The 22,095-nt window shown below is 35.0% G+C and overlaps 1 long non-coding RNA gene across 1 annotated transcript in view; it reads left to right on the plus strand.

Annotated features, from left to right (window-relative positions):
- Window positions 1-20,783, plus strand: part of LOC140002653 (uncharacterized) — a 50,554-nt gene extending 29,771 nt beyond the window's left edge. The window contains exons 3-4 of the long non-coding RNA XR_011809751.1: window positions 9,052-9,176; window positions 16,127-20,783. This is a non-coding gene — a long non-coding RNA (uncharacterized lncRNA). The remainder of the gene's footprint in view (window positions 1-9,051; window positions 9,177-16,126) is intronic.
- Window positions 20,784-22,095: the final 1,312 nt, after the last annotated feature.

The raw sequence follows: 22,095 nt of genomic DNA on the forward strand, positions 1-22,095 counted from the left end.
ATAGCATTTACTTAAACTACATTTACAAAATTGCTAATGCACGGTTGAAGCCATTAGAGAGACACAAATTTTAAAGTACAGATATAAGCTTTCTCCTAGTACCATTTTACTTTTATAGTGTGTTTTTTCTTATGGAAAAATCAGAAAGCCCTTAATTAATCAAGCCTTATCTTAGGCACAGAGTTTGAGTTAGATAAATAAGATTTTATGTTACAGTAGTTGACAGAAATTTCTGTACAGCTTCTCACTGAATGTGTCAATTTTACAGTACTTTCCTCAACAGGCACTCTGAAAACGATGGAAGTAATAATAATTCATACCAGCATTGCCTAGAGATTTAGTCTCTTTTACTCCCTGTTCTTTCCTATTGAATGTGCTGATGTAGGTAGAATAAAAGAAGTCTGAATCTCTCATGCATGATATTCTTCTGTTACTACTTCACTACTTCAATAGAATAAGTTCAATACAGGGAAACAAGAACATGTTGGAGAAGAATTATGAGTTATCCACAACAAGTTTTACTACGCACTAAACAAAAAGAAGAGGTAAATGTCATGGCAGAATAACTAAAACCCAGTTTATTGTTTTTTCTTGGTGTCAAAATGTTTCCTGCAGCAAGGTCAGCTGAGAGCAATTTGGAGCTGCTCCTCCAAGAATTAACTTTGCTTTAAAATGACATTACTTCATTTTTATATTTCTCATTGTATGCTTATTAAATGAGGAACTGAGTTTACTGTCTGTAACTATTAGACTTAAGGTTTGTTATCCCTTAAGTGTTAATCTAGGAGTTGCAGGTTGTGCTATTCCTGTCGAAACAGGGAGTAACCTTACCTAAGTGTAGTGGTGCTTTTCAGCCTCACCTCCTCTAGGTGGATCATAGACTTAACTTTCTGATTTTCTCTCCTTCATCCAATGGGTATAAAACTAATGATCCAAAGTTTTACCCAGAATGCCTTATAATCTGTGTGCATGTGTTGTTGATGGACATGAAATAACAAAAACCAGAGCAGGCTGCTTAGATACAGTGCTGTTCTCACAGCAGCTCTTTTAAATAAATTTCAAGACTAGCATATGGGGAAACAGCTATAAAAGAAGAGTACCCTAATTTGAATTTCTGTCTATCAGTTATCATGATTAAGTTTCTATGAGTATAATCCCCATACTTTTCAAATGCCATCCAGTTGTTATACCAGTAGTGCAGTCCGTATTATAATCTGAAAAGCATTGTTGGTATTCCTTAGTAGTGTGAATATTGGAGTACACAATATGCTTCTTCAAGTGTATCATCAGGAATCATTCAGTTTTCCCTAAATTCCTAAACACTAAACTTATATTTAAATATTTCCATTCCTGTTGATTGTAATACACAATGATTCTTTCACTTGTCTCAGGCTTCCAGCACCAATATACTAACATCCTTTTTTTTCAGGATTTCAGTTATTTGCCATAGTTTTCAATAGTTTATTGATTATCTTATCTGCAAGACAAGCCTTTTAGCATACTTGTATGTCTTGCAGTTTTCTTTTCTGTGTCAAGGTAACTGTGAATCAGAGAACAAGACAGAGATCTTTGTGACTTTTTATACCTGCTGATGAACCTGCTGGTCACCTAAAGAATGACAGAGCTCTTTTCTGTGCATGTGTGATTCCCTCCTGTCAACAGCTGGATATGGCTGTTGTAAAAAGAAATCATCACTGAGATCTTACGCATTCTTCACACTCCTCCTTTATTATCAGGATATTTTTGGCTAGAATTTGTTTTCTAGTGGCAAGCTGATTAAGCTGTAACTTAGTTAAATTTCATAAACCCCAAACTGGCTGCAAGCCTGGAAACACTGAAACTTTTGCCTAATTGGAATCAATTGCATCTCTATTTATACTGGATTACAATGTTATTGGCTCAATTTAGTTTGTGGGAAATAAATTGTTGACGGTTTGGCTGAGCAGCTGTAACAATGAAAAACTGAAAAAAAAAGATGTGAAGATAACAGGCACAGGCTGTTTAGCATTGCTAAAGCCATTGACATTATCATGGAAAAATGGCTTCAAGCCAAGAGAAGCTCGTTTGGACAAGATGGAAGAGAGAAATTGTGGAATGTTACTGAACGTTGCAGACTCAAAAGATATGTTTATACTATCACATTGGCACACTCCCTGTTTAATGCCAGGGTCCTAATCCACTATTGTTCAGTCTACATAGATGTTAATATGCACACAAGCTCCATTCTGGGAGGAACGAAATATTTCTCTTGAGGGGAAATCTTACACATGCAATCTCTGTAGACATAAAGGGCAGAGTATGCTGGTTTCTTAGCCTGCCAATGTGCAGCAAGGATGTAAGACATGCTTACTACCCTTAAAGCACATCTTCTCTTGTAGATATCTTATGATCTTCTTATCGGTATCAAACCTATATGCCCACTCCCTGTATGATGTTATAACAATATAACTCTGGCAGCCCCAGCAAGGAAGAACTTTAAGCAGCTTTCTCTAGGAGACAGGCTGTCTTTTTCTCTCCCTCCTCACCTTTCCATTCATCACTTGCTAGAACTCTCTTCTCCTGCAGTCCAGCAAAACTCTGCAGAAACCCTGACTTTAAAAACTCCTCACTGAGCTCAAGGCTCTGCCTCATAATTTAAGTCTGTGTACATTTGCCAGGAACTGCTGTGTCATCTTGGACATCTTTAGTAATTCTTCTTAAAGTCTGCAAAGGAAGAGATCTATCTGGGTCTAGGCAGCCAATTATAAATTTGTGAAGTTTACACAGGGTGTTGGGTGTGGGGCATCAGCTCCATGTCCTACACATTGCTTTCTGAACTTTTCAGTGCAGTATACCATGTGTTAGCAGACAACATGTGTCACCAAACACTACCAAGATTTGGCAGACTTGTTTTAAATCCATTTTCTGATAATGGAAAGACATGATATCTGACGGTTTTAAGACTAAATTTTACTGTAAATTATAAGATTTTGTGTTACTGGCTGCCATTATGACAGAGCAAAAATTAAGGGAAGTTTTTCTCACCCAAGCTAGGATGGACTGAGGCAGCAGAGAAGGGTGCAAGGAGACAGTCTGCAGAGCATGCAAAATTAAGTGACCTATGCAAAGGTGTTCTGGGAGGCTGTATGGTTCTGTGTCCACACATAGTACGAAATCTTTCTTGAGACCTGATGCAAGGTGTGGAAAATACAGCAGGCAAGCTGTATGGACAGCTTTGAGTACAACAGTGCCAAAGGCATATGTGAGGGTCTGCCTTCCTTCTTCCAGACAGATCAAGTATCTAAATAGAGTGCAGGCCTGTCTCTAATGAAAAATGCTAGAGTTTTTGAAAAGAAGAAAAAAAAAAAAGAGAGAGAGAGTATTATTTATCTGAGATGAATTAAACCGAGGATTTTGGACCACTGTTGAATGTAAAAAAAAAAAAAATACTTTGGCTAAAGCATCCAGCTAAGAAAGATGAGAAACACACCTAACAGGACATACTTGCTGCTCTGCTTTGCTTAATTATATATTCATTGTTTTTGAATATACCACTGGTATATTCACTGTGGTATATTCACATACTGTGGTATAATCTGAATATACCACTGTGGTATATCCAGATTTCGCAGGCCAAAACACTAAACTTAAAAAGAAACCCAGTGTTCATATTTTGAAAGTTTACTTCAAAATAAAGCATAAAGTAATGCAAACTGTGTTTGCAGACAGACTGAAGCCATGCAATGTATCAGCATTTCCCATCTGTCCTTAATCTCATTTGGATATTTAGCTTTAAAGCCTGATATGTTTTGTTAGCTACCATATTCACTGTTTTAGGAATAATTATTTTAATGCATAAACTGCAGAAAGAAGTGAAACTGTTGGGAGTTATTATGACTTTTTCATTGAAGAAAATATAGAAGGAAGGACTGAATTAGGACAGAAACAAACATGAAACAATAGGGGAAAAAAAAGATAATAGAAGGAAAAGAAAAATAGAGAAAACTGGAACTTGTAAAATGAAGGTTCTCTCATGAATCTTGAATATGTCATAGAGGCAGTGAAAGAAGGTAACAAAACAAAAGAAAACAAAAAAACCTCAGAGTTTGAAAACTTACTTAATCACTAGTCTGTCACCCCCTGATATTAGAAAGCCTTTCACAAAGAATTGAGAGCAAACCTGAATTCATCCCCAGCTGACAGGAAACGCACTCTCCTCTTAGAAGTTTAACATTCTTGTCCTAGGCTGAAACAATAGCACTGCAAGAAGTCTTATGCTTCCCCCATACATCTTAGTGTGGTGTTCTTTGAACTCTAATTATGATTACTTAAGTACTAATGCTATTAATTGCTTCCATGCTGAAAGATGCGGCAGATGTATTTATCAAATGCTTTTATCATGTGCATCTGGACAGACCTGTCACATCTGGGAATTCCTCTCACTTGAGTGGGATGTTCTAGAGAAACCTGCAGTCACATTATATATCTTCTTTTAAACAGCACTAAAGAAAGCTTAAAAAGTGAGGGGGGATTGCCTCCTGTTTATTTTTTTTTCTTTTTTTCTTTTTTTTTTTTTTTTTTTTTCCCCAAGATATTCTCTCTTCTCTTTGTAAATGACTGCTGGAAATCCTAAATCCAGCCTTGGGAATAGCTCTGAAATGAATACAGCTATGTCTGTTTATCCCAATAAGAGTATAAATACATATGTTCTCTAATCAAAAATAAATTTTCAAGGTATTAGCTTTAAGTGCAACCGTTCATATACACCGTGATTCAATAACACAGTGGTAAAATGATCAATTTTCATTGTACTTTTTTTATTGGGCAAAGTTTCACAAAAGCTGGGGGTGGGGGGAGAGAGGGGAGGAGCTTTTTTTCTGTTTGGTGCGGTTTTATGTTTATTCAGTAGCATTATAGCTTCTCTTTATGAAACAGGAAAATAAAAATTGAAGAGGCAGAATTATGATAAAGGTGTGACCAAGAAATCTGAGTCTTTACTTCAAATTTCAGTTTGAACATTACTTGTTTTCAAACTCTAATGAATTTGAAACATTGCCGTTTTGAAGATGCCACCCCCCAGATCACAGCAGGAACAAGAGTACACAATCAGATAAATTACTTTTCTAACACCTTCTCACTAAATTGATTTAGCTTAACATAATTGAAAGCTATATTAAATAACTTATACTGATGAGTTTTCAAATTAAAAATAAACAAGTAACATGTAGTTCAAATGGCATATGTAAAGACCTACTAGATATGTTCCACACCAAACTAAATCTCTTGATTCTGCTGTTGCTTCTAGTGCCTGTGCACTTTAACAGCTAATAAGCTTGAAATGAGACATTGTTACACTGATGATTATTGCAGAAAGGAGAGATTTGGACAATGTCATGACCCCTTTCCTCATTTGTCTCCCCTTCTTCCTTCCCTCCACTTCCCTGATAAAATGTCTTGGAACTTGCTAAACCAAAATTTAAATATAAAAACATATATAAGCATATAGGTATTCACTGCTTGAAAAGTACATTTAAATCATACAACTGTAGATATAAGTCAAATGTTCTCTGAACAGTTTCTTATTTATTCAAGTGAAGTCTTATCTATTCATTATGTATTTATTATTCATTTACTTCAGAGGAATCTTTACAGTTTCAACCATACAGCTTGTGACAGGACCACAAACAGACTCTGGTCATCCATTTACCTGAAACCCTTCAGCACATTAATTGAGCATATAGAATGTTCATATTTGTGTCTAGTAAAACTACATTTTGTTAGATCATTAGAACTAGCTTTTGAAATAGAGAAGACACATGCTGGGTGGGATCTGAAAAAAAACAACAACAACAAAACACAAAATCACACACACCATACACATACACGCAGAAATCTAAAACACAGATTTCTTGGGTTCTTGGCAGGAGACCAGTATGAAATGAGCCAGGTTATCTGCTGCTGCCAAATCAACCTGAAATATAAAAATCAAAGGTATTCCACCATTAAGAATTAGTAACAACCACAGTGGGTTAGCTAGTAAAATGTGCGGTTGGCTTTCTTAAAAAGCGAAGAGGAGTAGCTGCCAAATTTTCAACAACAGCAGCCCTCACATCTGCATATATTTGCCAATTCAGAACTTGTTAAATCAGGTATAGCTCTTCCTTGGTCTTGGTGAGTTTTGGATTGCACAGTTTAGTAACTGTTTTTTGTTGTTGTTGATGATGTTGGTTTAGTTTGTTTTTCACAAGAGAAATTTTTAAATGTAACTTAGACCTCTTTCAGACTTCAGTAAATAATAGTAATAGATGAAATACCATTTTCCTTTTTGGCACCAGTACTATTTGCATAGTTTCCTCCTCTGTGAACATAACTGGCTAGTTTTCTCAAAACATGCTCTAATTTAAAACTTTGTAATTTTTTTTTATTATTATTTTTTTTTTTTTTACAAAGAATCATAAAATTATTAAGGTTGGAAAAGACCTCCAAGATCATCTGGTACAACCATCTCCCTACCATCAACATCACCCACTAAACCATGTCCCTAAGCACTCTGTACTTTTATGCAAAGCCCTGCTTATCCTTGTGTTTAGATGCTGATCCCCAAGTTTATTGGGTAGGAGCATGAGTTTTTTTCCATCTAACAAAGACTAGATCTGTGTGGTTCATTGATTCTTGACTTCAGGAAAGAGGCTCTCCTGGAGAGCAGAGCAATTGCAAGTTTAGCAAAGAACTTTTGTAAAGACTTAACTGTCACAGCAGAGAACAATATAGTAAGAAGACAGCAAATAAAGTCCTTTCTCAGGCTGGTGTTAACAGGGAGACCTACTAGCTTGCAGGATGAAAATCGCAAGTAATGTTCTCATTAGTACTTTTTCTTCTTTGTTTGTTTTTCTGTAGAGTGAAGATTAATAAAGTTCAAGTCCCTCTTTTATTCCTGTCTAATTTGTCTTCTTTCCCTATTCCAGTTTCCCTGGATGGGAACATTAAACAGAGGGGCTGTAAGTAAGCAGTATCATACAGCTTTGTAAATCCTAGCCATTACGCTGAACAGATGACACCACACCATCCACCTGTTGTCTTTTAGCGTTTCACATGCATTACAGAAGAGTTACATTTTCTGAAAATGGTCTTAAGGTGGTTTTACCCTTCTGGGCATCTGAACTCCACCACAACCACTCTCTCACTCCCCCTCAAAAGAAGAGGGAAAGAAGAAAGTATGATGGAAAGAAAAAAGGCTCATGGTTAAGATAAGGATAATTTAATTACAGAGAAAAGAAAGAGGGGAAAAAGAAGCAAAGGTCACATGGAAGAAAAGAGGGAAAAAAAATCATTCTCTACTGTCCATCAAAGAGTGATGTTTGGCCACATCCTGGGAAGTAGGGCCACATAGCAGTTGTTTGGGAGGAGAGAGGTCTTCATAACAGAAGACCCTCTCTCCTTCCCCTTTCCCACCTTTTACTACTGACTGTGACATCATATGGTATGGAATATCCCTTTGGTTGGTTTAGATGTCCCCTCCCCAGTTCTTGCCAACTCCCAGCCTACTTGTTTTGGTGGGTTTGGAGGGAGTCTTGATGCTGTGCCAGCATTGTTCAGCAACAGACAAAACATTGGTGTGTTACTGATGCTGTTCTAGCTACAAGTGCAGAGCTTAGCACTATATGAGCTGCTGCAGGGAAAGTTAACTCCATCCCAATACACATTGAGTGGTTCAAAGTCTTGCTACATAACTGCAGCATTGTGATTTGTGTTGTAAGTATGTGACATGTCTGTGAATCAGAAGATTCATAGCCTGGTAAATCATGTTCACTCTGCAACCAACTTCTACAGGCTTTTATTTTGTGCTTGCTTTAGCTGGGAAAAAAAAAAAATATATGTATATATATATATATATATATAAATATCTACAAAGCAGTAAAAGATATACTTCTGGTATATTGTATTAAAGTTAAGAAAAATGAGAAAATCTTTGGAAGTTAGAATTTTTGTGGCAAAAAGTTATTATACTGCAGTTGGAGTTTGCTAGTGGGTATTTCTTTTTATTTTTATTTTTATTTTTATTTTTGAGTGCTCTGCTGTACCAAGCACAATAAAATTACTTCTATTCAATTGAATATTTGCTCTTGTCAAAGGTTAATAGTGTAGGTTCAAATTCAATCAGTGTAAGAGGCTTTAGCTTTGATAGGTTTCAAGGATACTTTCAGCCTGTCAATGGCAAAGTATGAATCTCACTTTGCCTTGAAGAAGCATTAGGAAGTTTCTAACTTCAAAGTTTTATACTTAATAAAGTTCTTTGCATTCAAAAATGTCACATCCTGACATCTATCTTTTCTCTTGTGCAAGGCATACACAATGGGAAGAATAGTTGGAGCATCAGAAAAGTTGAGCTAGGATTTGAAAAATATGAGACCAAAGTGCATCCATCAAAGCAAAACCTTTGAGACCAAACTGAACACATTGGAAGCCTGATAATGAGTGTATGCTGTTATGAAAAAGCACGGTGAATTCTCTGAAGCTATACACCTAGAGTCAGTTTCGCTTGTCTGCTACTGTTATCAGTCATGGGTAAAAGCAGGACCTCTGACCATCACATTGTCCATGAAGCTGACACATTTGTTTAGCTTTTGTTTTACCAACTGTATATCACGATCAATACGATCCTTCTATGATTATGCATAATGGTGTGCAATAACATGCCATATTTGCATTTGAATCCTGAACAAATTTTTTGAATCTTTAGTAGATTAAATAATAATTTGTGTGTGTGTGTGTGTTTTCAGGGTATATGAGAATAGTTTATTTGAGTCACCATCTATAGCTGAACATCTTTGGAGATTTTGGCTGGGTTCAATCTACTTAAACTTAACTTCCAGATCTGAATCACAAAGACTTCGTTTTAACAGTAGTGGAAGGCAGATTAAAAGAGAAAGAAAGAGGGAGAGAGCAACTCCACTGAAGTGGAAATGCATCAAAGCATAAATAATCTGCTTTTCTGTGTAAAATGAGCAATGGAAAATGTTCAGCATCCATGTATTTGGGAAAAATATACCTTTTTTTTCTTGTAATCCTCAGGATTTACTCGATTCTTGGCAGAGCATGAAGCCTCAGTCTACATCATTATACCTTCTGGTGGCTGCAGCTGTTTTTTTGCACCTGTTCACTTTCTACAAGATTTTCTAGTTGTGGACAGTCTTTCCGTAAGTTTTAATTAATAATAAAGGGGTTTTGTTTTGGCAGAGTCAATAACATATTTTGGATATGTATATGCTTGCAAAATACTCATTTCATTTAAAAATAATACTTTCTATTCTTCCTAAGATTTCCTAAAATATTCCTTTTATAAAGGAGGGTAAATATTGAGAAAAGACTTGCACACAAAGACATTTAGTTATGTGAAAGCAACAAAACAAGACAAAATGTTGCAAAGTTGGCAATAGATTAATCCACAGTAAAAGCAATAAAAAGAATAAAAGAAATAAAATTTGAAGTGCCTACTGAGTTCTAAAGGAACTGTAAACACTCAGAAAAAGCTTGGGTACCATGCCAGACATTGCAGTGAAAATATTTTCTTGTATAATCCTGTTTCATGCATAAATGACAAAAAAAAAAAAATATATATATATATATATATATATATATTTGAAAGGTAATTTCAGACTTAGTCTGGTGGACAGATACCTAATTTACTGTTTCCCAAACTTCACCTCACTTCAACTTCTGCCTGTATTTTAAGCCTATACAGATGTTTTCACCTATCACTAGAAAAAAAAAGATCAAAACCATGTTATCTGTAACTCTAAACAATCCTCTGTTTTAATGCTGTGTTCCCCATGCATGACAGATTCATGTGGGTGGATTTCTTGGCAGAGTTGGCATTACATGGCTATAAATCTTATCTCATCTTGGCTGTTGTTTCATGGATACATAATTGGATGATTTTTAGGACGAACTTTTAGTTCCTCCAAATAGGGACACACCTTTAGAACAATATTTTAATTGATGCTGCATGAGTATACTGTGTTAAGAAATTGAATTTATGGTATTGCATATAGATAAAGGATGATGACATTCTCAGATGTAGAAGACAGAGGGAATAAAAGAAACCTCTAGTGAGCATCCCTTTTTATCCAGCAGTCATAGGTCTGAAGTCACCATGCCTACAGCAAATAACTTTATTCAGTGTTTGTATCCAGTGACTTCGTTAACATTGTGTGTTGTGTTTCGAGGCAAGTGTTAAGAGAGCTCTAAATGTCTGAATTGTATGTGTTAGCACTCTTAACATAGGATATTTTAAAGCTGTGACACTTTATATTAGAATGAAATCTTGCAGGTCTGACAATGGGATACTACAGAATCTCAAACTTTTTCTTTCACGCTTCCTGTTGTCTTTATAAATATACAGAACTATGAAAAATTAAATACATGTGAATAATTGTATTTTTTAAACATTTGCATGAGCTCAGTGGGAAGATTCCATTATTATTGAAAATGGGTAGGGGTTTTTTTTTGTTTGTTTGTTTTTGTTTTTCATTGGCTTCTTCTCTTAGAGTACTCATACACAAAAAATCAGTTTATCCATGTGAAACAGGTTTATGTGAATATGATGCTTTCTTATGTTATAGATTCCAGAAGATGGTAATAAGATAATAAAGTCTCATTTTCTTATCTGACAACATAAAAAATATTTAAGGTTTATTTTACCTTCTAGCTGAAATATAAAAACAAGGAATTATTGACAAGCAAGCTTATCGAAGGGCGCACATGCTAGAAAGGTTTGAAATTACTGGAGAATAGTTTCCTGCACATAATTTAAGTAATTGAATGTAATTGTTACATTTCTGTTTAATTTTGAAAGTGTTTCAGTTCATCATAAAACTTCATCCAGACATAATATCTGTTTTATTCTATTAAAGATAACCTCTTGCTCAGCTTCTAAAATGGCATGCCGCTTATTCAGCTTAATTCTTCTTTTACACAGTATAATTTGATTTATCCTACCCTAGAACTTATTGGTGATAGCTGCATCCTGTGACTACAAAAACAACAAGAAAATTCTTTGATTCTTGCAGGCTATTTAAAAAGCTTGGGCTTTTTAAATCACAAATTCAAAAGACTAGTTTGGGTTAAAATCTGACTCAAAAAACATCCACGTTTGATTGTTCAAGGAAAGCAAAGACATACAAAGTTAGAGAGTTTTTTCATACCTACAGCATTATTTTGCATATCACAATTGACTACAACTCAACCCCATCAAAAGGTAAATCAGGGAACTTACCCTGAAAACTTTACCCTGAAAAAAAGTATGTATGTAAGTATTTCACTAGCTCCATAAACAAGTGCAACTGGAATCTAAAACCAAAAAGGTCAGTTTATTAGAGGTTCACTAACCTAAAATGGCAGATAAAAATCTGCCAAAATATATGTCCCAAGCACAACCAGCGAACAGGCAGCATGTTAATCGCAAGGAAGAGTTGTTTACATTATTAGACTTGTAAAGCATAGCCATGGTCACCTCAAGCTTTGAAGGCACAGCTCATCAATTACTGCACTAATTGTTTGTTCTGTTTGTGTCTCAGGCTAAAAGGAAAGAGTCACTGAAGCAAAAATGAGACACACAGAATTGCTACCTCAGTGACAGTTCAGTTTCAGCATCTCATTATTTGTTATTTGTTTTGTTGTGCATATGTGACTTTAAGTTGAATGTACTCATGTATACTCCCAGATGCATACTGTGCAAAGCTTGTGAAATCATTATGCACATTATTCTGCAACTCCAGGCATGAAAGCTGCTTCTTAAAGTTGTGCCAGTTTCTTTCTTAGATTTTCTTTCCAACCCAAGTAAGAAATACCAAAGCCACTCAATTTGAGATTTGGATGTCTCTATCTAGATCTTAAATTCAGGAGTTAACATGCACATTTATAGGAGGAAAATACATCCATCTGAACAAGTGCATCTTTTGACACATCTTAGGAAACAGATTTTTTTTTTTTTTTTAAATCATTTACTCCTATATTTCTCTTATGAAAAAGACCCAACTGCAAGGTCTTAATATCAGTATTGTCCAAATGATGGTGATCTAAGGAAGTTCAGAAAGAACATATCCATTTCAAATTTGAATTATATTTTTTGCATAACATTTGTAATATTTATTAAATCAGCATCAACTTCTACAGTAGGTATAGATGTACACAGATACAATCTAAGATCTATCTAGTGAAATGCTCTAGTATACTCTTGTTCAGTATTCACAGAATCATAGAATTCTAAAAATGAAATATAAAATAAATAGAAATAAATAATAGAATTCAAAATTCATTTCTAAAATTTATTTCTAAATAATTTCTGAAATAAATTATAAATAAATCATAGAATTCAAAAATAAAAATAAAAAATCAGACTGTGTATCTGAGAGCATTGTCCAAATGCTTCTTTAACTCTGGCAGGCTCAGTGGCATGACCACTTCCCTGGGGAGCCTGTTCCAGTGCCTGACCACCCTCTTTGTGAAAAACCTTTTGCTGATATCCAGCTTGAGTATTCAAAGTATTCTGTTAGTATTCTTCCAGTATTCAAAGTTTACTTTCCAGTGTTAGTTCTTGATCCATAATTCATAATCAAAGTGATCCAATTAATATAAATCACCAGCAGTCCTTTCACCTAATGAAAAAGTAAAGATACCAAAAAGTCCGTGGGCAGGGTATTTTCTCAGTCCTTTCTTTCTTGGGCAAACTCCTGCTGTTGTGGAACATTTCCTGATATTTCGGGAAAGTTTAGAAGTGGAAAAACTGATCTTTGTAGCTGGGGCGCTATCTTACATTAATGTTATAATAAAGAACTGTGGTCCTTCACTAGGAATATGTTATGCTGTCGCATACCCTGTTTTTATATGAAGCTATATTTGACTTTGAATTCTACACTTTGTTTTTCCTCCCAAGTAACGGGGCAATTAGGTTAAGAACCTATATGTGTCTATCTCACTTTAAATGATATGCAATGTAGAGACCTAGAGATTTACAATAACTTGTGCAAGAGATCCTCCCTGCCAACCCTTCCCATCTCCACCTCCACATTAAATAGGGCACAGAACAATTCCAATCTTGATTTACTTTACTTGATACTTTATCTCTTTCCTAGCCATAAAACAAACCCAGAAAAGATCCATTTTTCTTTTTTTTTGCTAGTAAACAGGAAGCTAGCTGCCTTTGTGCAGCTTTCATACAACATTACTGTTCTTCCTTGTTTACCTTTAAGCACATAATCAATGCACCTGGGTACACTAGGTTAGACATGAAAGACTAGTCACGCTCTGTAGCCAAAATTTTCAGTAGCGTTTGGGACTGGCATGGAAGTTTCCAGCAGCTAAAAGTGAGATTTTTGAGTTTTCACTGTGACAGCTTTTTTCATTATACAAATTGTCACAAAGGGACAAGGGACCCAGCTTTCCAAATGGAAATGGGAAATAGTTGTGCAGAGAAAGACAAATATGCCGTTCCTTATTTTAAAAGTCACAAAAATGAGAGAGAAACTATGGTGATAAGGGGCTATAAGAAAGAAAATGAAGCCAGTGAAAAATAAACAATAAATAAATAAATAAATCAGGAATACTCTCTCTTTTCCTATGGATAGTAGTTTCTTTGCACTGGCCAAACTATTGATTTTCTCTGAATTAAATAGTTACTAAATTTGCTGAAAACACTTTCCAGCTAGAAATGGGCAAGTCCTAACAGTTTGGAGCAGATTTGTAAGGGCATACTTGGGCACTGATAATGCCTCCCTACTCTGAGGGAACCTTTTGGATGTTATTACTTCCTACTTATCATTTTGCTGAAGAGTTGCTAGTGAAATATTTTTTTAAAAAATATATCATGCTTCAGAATTACCCTTCAGCATATAATTCAATGAAAACACAAATGAATTAGTGGAAGACAGGACAAAGTTTGAAGAACATTTTTGTTACTGTTTAGAATTCTAGACTATCTAATTTTTCTCAGACTATTTTGTATTTTGTGCCTTGTCTTGTATGACCATTTGACAAATAAAATAATGTTTCAGAGCTCTATAAATAAATAATTATTCTTGGTTTCCAACAAAATTTGAAAAAATAAAACACCCTATATAACCACAGAATCACAGGACAGTGTAGGTTGAAAGGGACCGCTGCAGGTCATCTGATCCAACCCCACTGCTCAAGCAGGGTCTCCTGGACACAGTACGCCAGGAGTGGCCTTACCAGTGTTGTCAAAGAACGGTCTTTATTCTGCCAGTAGGGATAGAATTATTTGTTTGTTTGGTATTTGTTTGTTTGTTTGTTTGTTTCAAATGTATTTCTGCAGCATTAGAAATTAAAGAACATACGTTGACTAGCAAAATAGGTTCTGATAGGCTAGGATGAAGATAAAGAAAGAGCACATGCAAATCTTCGGTGTTTTTATTTTTTTTAAGATAAATTCTGAAGTTGTTATAAATCAGTTTTAAGACTTTATTAGTAACTAAAGCATGGTATGCTGAGGTCACTATATGGATACAACTTCACAGAGAACACAACCTTTGCAGTAAATACACTGACTTTTGCAAACTGTAAATCATCTGTGAGCCACTACTGTTCTACTAATTACAGTAAGAAGCTGTGCTCATTAGCTGTTCTCATCTGGTTCGCTGCACGAGCTAAATAGTCCGTAAATGAGCCAGCAATTATTGCTGTATTACTGCTACCAGCTCTGTTCATATCAAAATATCTTCACCAAATGTTGTGCTTCTTGGTATTATCACGTTAGGAATTTCATAATCATGTTGAAGCAGGTAATTGGGAGGTTGTTCTAGGAAGATGGAGGAGTTTCTAAAACTTCTATGAATGACCGGCTGTCACAAACATGTTCACCTTATATATGACAACCTCTTAAACCAGACAATTGCATGAATACATGACTACGTAAATATAGTACTTAATGAACTAGGAAAGAGAATGCACACCTAGCTATTCATCCTCATTGCTTCTAATAATAAACTTTAGTTATGTCTTATATTTAAATATGTAATTATGAATGGAAGCATTACGGATTTGGTAGCATTCATAAGCAGTTTAGTAAATTAGTCACCTAGGTGTTGCTAGTAGTATATATACTGCATTAGTATAGGAGAAAATATGAACTTAATGTTGCATTCCCACCAGTGGCATCTAGAGTAAGGTTCTTCAAGCAGTGACCAATGTGCCAAATACAGCCTACATGTCCTATCCAAACATCCTGAAAATGAGTTTTCAGACAGGGAAGTGTGTTTTAGACTCAGAGGAACAGGAACTGAAAGTGAGGGTTATGATCTTCAATTTCCTTTCCTCTACTCCTACACATTTACTGAGCTGTAAATGCTTGCCACCTCTCTTACCTCTTGGTTTTACATTCTCCTCTGTTTTCTGATTTGTTCTCATTTATGATATTTTGAAGTACCATACTGTAGAATTTATATGGAGTCTGCTTATTAAATTTGTCAAAAGTTCACCCATTTTCTCTCTCTCTCTTTTTTTTTTTTTTTTAATCAGTGCAGTTCAGATTTTGCTCACTTTAATGCCTTTGTTGCTCAGGAAAATTTTGCCACCATACATAATTAGAACCTTTTCTCACATGCAACTCTTCCTGTGATGAAATGTTCTAAGAGGAAATAAATATTGATCTTAAAGATATGGCTTGTCTCTCAAAAAGTTGAAAAAGCATGTCTTAGAGAAGCAATTCCAAAACTATAACACACTTCATTAACCTTTTTAACTTGATTATTTACATAATGTGACAGCAAGACAAAATTCCCTAGTAGCAGTAGCTAAAAATCCCAAGTAGTTTTTCTGTGTATGAGATTGTGAAAGTATCTGTCCGTTAGTATGTTGAAATTGCTTTATAAAACTTCAAACAGCAGAAGCACTATTAATTCAACTCAGTTGGCACACATAAATTACCATAGCTTCTTAATAATGTGTTTAATTCTGTTGGGCCAAGGATTAGGAAGCTGAGAGCATTAGCACAACAAAGAAGAGACTGTCATAAGTAACTGGGTAATTGCAGTTATATATTTTTAAAACTTGATCCAGGAATTGTAGTGTGCTTTCCTGATGTGCCTTTATAGTGCATGATCAGTGATAGCTTTCCCTATCTGGAAATCAGGGACTGCCTAGCAGTGTCTGCTCTCCTGTGGCTGCTGCTCAGTAGGGGATGACAGGCATCAGGAACGCTTCAGGTGTGGCATGAGACAGGATTGTTCCAAAGGACCCAGTGGTGAATGAAGAGGAAACAAGAAGAGGATCAGAACATGGTCATCTGGAAAAACATCCTGAAATTAACTGATGGAAATGAGTATTGAAGTTTCCAGGATTCCCAATTTATTAGAACATTTATTGTCTTCTTTATGTTTTAGCACTTATCACCAAAGGAAAATCACTTATTAATGTTTGTGATAACTGCACTACTTTTAAGCATTGTTTTAACTAATATTAACTAATTTTTCCTAATATGATCATCCTGTGCTTTCAATAGAAATGTATATTATACGACTTCTGAAGCCACGGAGTCCCATTAGGAACAGAATTCTTTGCTCTCTGAATGAACTATCATGAATTAATGTATATTTTATTGAAGATTATGTTTTTCAGTTAGAAATTTTGTTATGAGTAGATCACAGTTTTCTGTAGAGAAGCACATGGTCAAAGTATTACAAAGCAGTTTTGGTTAGGAGTTCATCATATCAGGTGATTACTGTGGACGTTACACATTATTACCCCAAAATAAGTAGCAAAATACCACAAACTACCCCTAGCATCTTAAACTGAATCAAGTAGCTTGATTTTTCTTTTAAGAGAGATTTGTTGGCTTGCAGGGATGTAAAGATAACTTTGAAAAAATTAACCTTCTTAGATGAAAAATAAACAAAACCAGAAGCAATGTAGTGTTCAAGTTGATTTTTTTTTCTTTAAAAAAAAAAAAAAAAAGTTAATCAGAAAATCAGCCATGGCAAATGTATCATGCATCTGTCATTCTTTGAGAACTTAGGATTTCTCTATTATAGAATGAGGTACTTTGACCTTTTTTAAAAAATGTATTTATGCTTTAAACTAACTGCTGTTCAGCAGAAAAAAAAAATACAACTAGTACAGATCTATGTAAAAAGGATAACTTCAGCTAATAAGTAGCCATCATTTCTGTAACAAGCTCTTTGAATTTAACAGCCTTTATACTCATTGTTAAAGCCCAATTTTATTGGAAAAATATCTAATGTGGATGGTTCCCCCTTTTGCTGTTATTACACACAGCAACAAACAATTCTAAGGAAGAAGGTTACAAAAACAGGGCTGCAGAAAAGCAAAAGGTCATACACTGATGTTTCATGTTGATTCTGGAGAATTATTAGCTACACAGTGACTGTCACTCTTAAAAGTACCTTCATGATTCATTTGCCAGTCACTCTGCAATTATTCCAGGTGCTGCTGGGGAAATGACTCTCAAGTTTTATAGGAGTAATCAGCACATAAATGTTGGCAAGATAAAACCTCCAACACAGACTTCAGGTGCAGCACTCAGTGCAGATGGAAACACTTCAGTTCCTTCTTAACAGGGATGGTTATATCTTGGCTGGAAAAAAAAAAAAAAAAATTGTTCTGGTGAAACCTTGGTGTTTTATCTGTCTTATCAGAAAAATGGAACAAACAGTATAACTTGAGAAACTTCATAATACACAGAAATAAAGATTTTATTTTTTTTCTAAAATAAGTCCTTAATTTAAGAAGCAAAAAAGAAATCATAATAAAAGAAGTTTGGGTCTGGGGGTGTGTGTATTACCTTTATTTTTATTTAAAGATGTTAAGTTGGCTGATCATCCTCATTCTTTTTCTTCAGTAAAACAATCAGTGATGCTAACGTGGCTTAGGTCAAGGGAATACAGACAGCATCCTTTTGTTTTAGTCCTGACGTTTCTGAAAGTTTCTAATTCCCTTACAAAAAGGTTTGAGTCAGTTTTCTAAGACAACAAAATAAATAAAATACAGTCTGCTCAATGATCTCCATAAATGATTTATACAGATTAACCTCATTCAGTTATGTAACTCCAGGAAACAATATAGTACTATCCCTTGAATAACATTTTAAGGCATGTATAGACTAAAGAATCATTGGTTTGGTGTATTTTGCTTAATTTCTCATACATCCATACATATTATTTTTGGTCAGTGAGTCTTAAGATTAGTTTGGAAAAAAACTTATCTTTCCTTTTTAAAAAGCCTTTGAGTGAGTATATCTTTAAATATTTTATTGAATCATTGGATCATCCTTCTTACATATATTTCACCTCTTATAAGTGAGAGGATACATCTGTTGAGTTCTCATTCCTACACTGAAAAGGCATTTGGAACTACATGAAGTGCAATAGCATTGCCCTACTCTTACTAGAAACCACAAGGCAACGTCTTGCTAATCCACAGCATCAAAGAACTTTACAGGAAAGTATTAACAAACAAATCAAAAACAGAACTGGAAAGAGTAGGACAAGTAAAGAAAGAAGGATTCTAAAATGTCTCTGTGGCATAGATAACCTGCTCCTGAAGACATATGTGCATGGCAGAAGAGAATATGAAAAAGAATCCTTGACTCTTCAGGAAATAGGAGACCTGAGGTTTCCAAGAGGACTGAAAAAAAATAATAATTGTTTCATATTTTTCTGTGGCTTTGTAGCTTTGTATTGCTCATTTGTTGTCTGTCATTTGTTATCTCTGTGAAGCTAACCACTTCACCAATCATAGAAATGTATAATAACATAGAGTAGTGCATAGAGTACTGCAATGTAGAGATTCTGTGAGAGAGTACATATGATCTCCCAGACTTGTAAGTCTTGGGGCCTACGTTGCCTGTTTCTGCACTAGTATTGGTTTTGTAGCTGTGGCAGCATTCGATAAGACGTTCTGATCTTAGAAGCACACAGGATCCACAGACCACATCAGCAGCTTGAAGACTCTCCCTGCAACAGAATCCAGGAAGATTTTAACCACACACATCCATGCTTTTCAAAAACAGAAGAGTGATATAGAGAAATGCATTTTGCATCTGGCTTAAAGACTTTAGAGAGGATGGCTATTCTGTCAGAATTGCAAATTTATTACCAAAACATACTCGCTGTCATGGCAAAACTGTCAACGCTGTCATTGGCAGTTCTGTGGGATGCAGGTATTGTAAGATTATACACTGTGAAAAGATTTCTTGGGGACAACCTGGACAAACCTGCTTCAAGAGAGGTTAGTTTCCCATACCACTCTGTATTCTCCATCAATTAAGTACTTAAGTAAAACTTTAGTTTTTCTATGGAAAAAAAAAAAAAAAAGTTTTTATATTTTCTGTTTTAAAGATGAGCACTCTGAAAGCTTTATGTGTAGCTGCTTACACAAATGTGAAACTATGAAGAATAGCCTTCCTATGTGGATTTAATGGTCTGAACACATCAATATGCCACAGCAACAAGAACCCTCTTAGAAGGCAGTTCTATTCTCACAGCTGTGCTCATGTCCAGAGTTAGAGGACAGAGAGAAACTTTGCAGTTACAATGCAATATGCAAACAAGAAAAAAAGAAGGTGAAGTAAACCGCAATAAAAGTCCATTATAAATGTAGTACATTAGGACTTTGAGACTTGTGTGACTTTTACATTCCTACAAAAGATATTGATTCTGAAACCAAATGGATTTACAGTACTACTCTACAATTATAAATTCTAAGAATTTCTCAATAATAACAAAAGCCACTTCTTCATTACTTTTCCATTACAGCTCTGAGAGTGGAAAAAAAAATCAGTTGGAAAAGGGTTAAGAATGAAGGGTGTCATTGCAAAACACTTGGAAGGGTTATGGGAGTAGAAAATGGAGCTAGTGTTGATGAGGCGACACTATAAGGCTGGTTGTTAACATATGATGAAAATTGCCTTATGTGTTTAGAGGTCACATCATTAATTAATACACAGTTTAAGTGCCAAAACAGATGAAATCAAGTCAGCTTCAGGTTTTCTACACTCTGAAGGACAATCAAATTACTGTTGGTTGAATTAAACATGCCAAAACAATGACTTTGTATAATGAAATGACATTACCTTGTCATCTTGATTTGCTCATGCAGTAGCTAGACTTAGTCATTTGGATTAAATGTATGTGGTCTTTTTTTTCCTCTTTCCATTTCAGGCATGGAATACTGCTAGTGTCTTTAACTCCACTTGTCATTTTGCAGAGGTCTTCAGAGACACTAACAGTATGGGGCTGGCGTGTTCTATTTGCATGTTTTCTGAAGTACTCATCTAATATTAAACCTCTTCAGTGTTCTACCAAAAAATCAGCCCATTGTTTTTGCCTGCATATGTGTATATACTCATTTAATGACACTCGTTCTTCTAGTTCTGTCAACCACAGTTTTTTCCATGACCTCCTCAAGATCCAAGGACAAGAAAGAAAATCTGCTGAAACTCAAGATGAACTTAAGAAGCTATTTATAAGTTCTCAGTTCTGCTTCTCTTCTCTTTTTTATTTTTTTTTCTTTTTGATTTTTTTTCCCTTCTAGTGGAGGCAAACATCATCAAAAATACAGTCACCCAGGACAAGAGAAGCTATTGCTAATTGCTGTAAATCACAAATAGTTCCCGCTATCTAGAAGGGAATGAAAGGGTGTTCAAACAATTCAAATGATTATTCTCAGTGGTGAGAACAGGTTTCTCTATCAGAAATAGAGATAGATATAACAGTAAGTTATTTTTCCCATGAAGATGGTATTCTATGCTTATTTTGCCAGTCTTTGTTAGGAAAATGGTCTCTTGGATCTATATGTTCTTGTTCTGTATCTGGTTAAATCATGTGAATGGAAATATTTCAGAAGGGCAGTTTTTTAGACCAAAAATAAATCACTAAACTTTCTTATACATTTCCAGATACTTCTCATGTATTTCCATTTTACAGGAACAATTGCTCAAAACCTAGTGATGCAGTGCTCAAGTAACCTTTCTGTAGTTTTACTAAAGGAGTCTTGGTTAGATTTGAACTTAGATATTTGGTTAGATTTGAAATTAGATTTTTGTTGGTTAGATGTATTCATGAGTTGGGCTTAGAATCTATTTATCATGTGTATTCTTGGTATGAATAGTCAATCTATGTATATGCTCACATTGAATTCTCATTGCCTACATTTCTGAAATGGGACACATCTCTAAATTTTAACTTATACAACTTAAATCATTTTAGAAGAAGTTCAAGGGTTTCATCGAGGCTCAGTAATAATTGAAATTCCATTTTAGGCATGTTTAGAGGTCGGTCCTATATATTTCCCTACAAAGTTTAATCATGACTGGTTATCATGAGTCTTGAACTCAAGTAATCAAGTAGTGTGATTAACATATTCATAGTTACTTGGTTGTGTAAAATATTATTTACATATTACATCTTATTGGAATATTTATGTGAGGTAAGGAGAATTCTGCCTTACAAGTAGCCACTTCATAAACTCATGAAGATATTTCCTAGTAAGCAGATGATAACTACACCTGGGTAGAACCACATGACAGTACAATTTCCTAAGGTAGATGAGTAACCATTGATCTGTTAATAAAAATGCAAAATTTCCACTGGTTGAGTTAAGGATTAAGAAAATCTATAAGCATGTGATAAGAGACCTGAATATGAATGACCTACTTTCCTTCCCTTGAGTGGTTTGTCATATAAAAGAAATGAATACTACCCAAGTTCACAGGTGTTCCTTTACAAAATAAAAGTTTGTGAAGAGTATTCTGTGGGCGTGTACCTGTGTGTGTGTGTGTGTGTGTATGTACAAGAGCCATCATCAGTAGTTGTAGTCATAATATCCCTGGCCATGATCACTTCTTCATTCTGTTTTGGGAAAAGTAGATCATGTGTTAAGTACCATATTTTGGGAACTGCTTCTATAAAGATTTTATAAAAGAAGCAAATTCATTATCTACATTTTTAGTCCTAATAGGATATTTTAGTCCTGACAGGACTGATTAGTTGAGATAGGACCAATTAATTTTTATCCTGATAGGATATTTAAACATTTTAAATGCTCTACTAGGGAAGAAAGAATGACATAAATTGGGACTGAAAA

This window comes from Anas platyrhynchos, chromosome 5 (genome assembly GCF_047663525.1).
Source record: "Anas platyrhynchos isolate ZD024472 breed Pekin duck chromosome 5, IASCAAS_PekinDuck_T2T, whole genome shotgun sequence".
In the NCBI taxonomy this organism is placed as follows: Eukaryota; Metazoa; Chordata; class Aves; order Anseriformes; family Anatidae; genus Anas; species Anas platyrhynchos.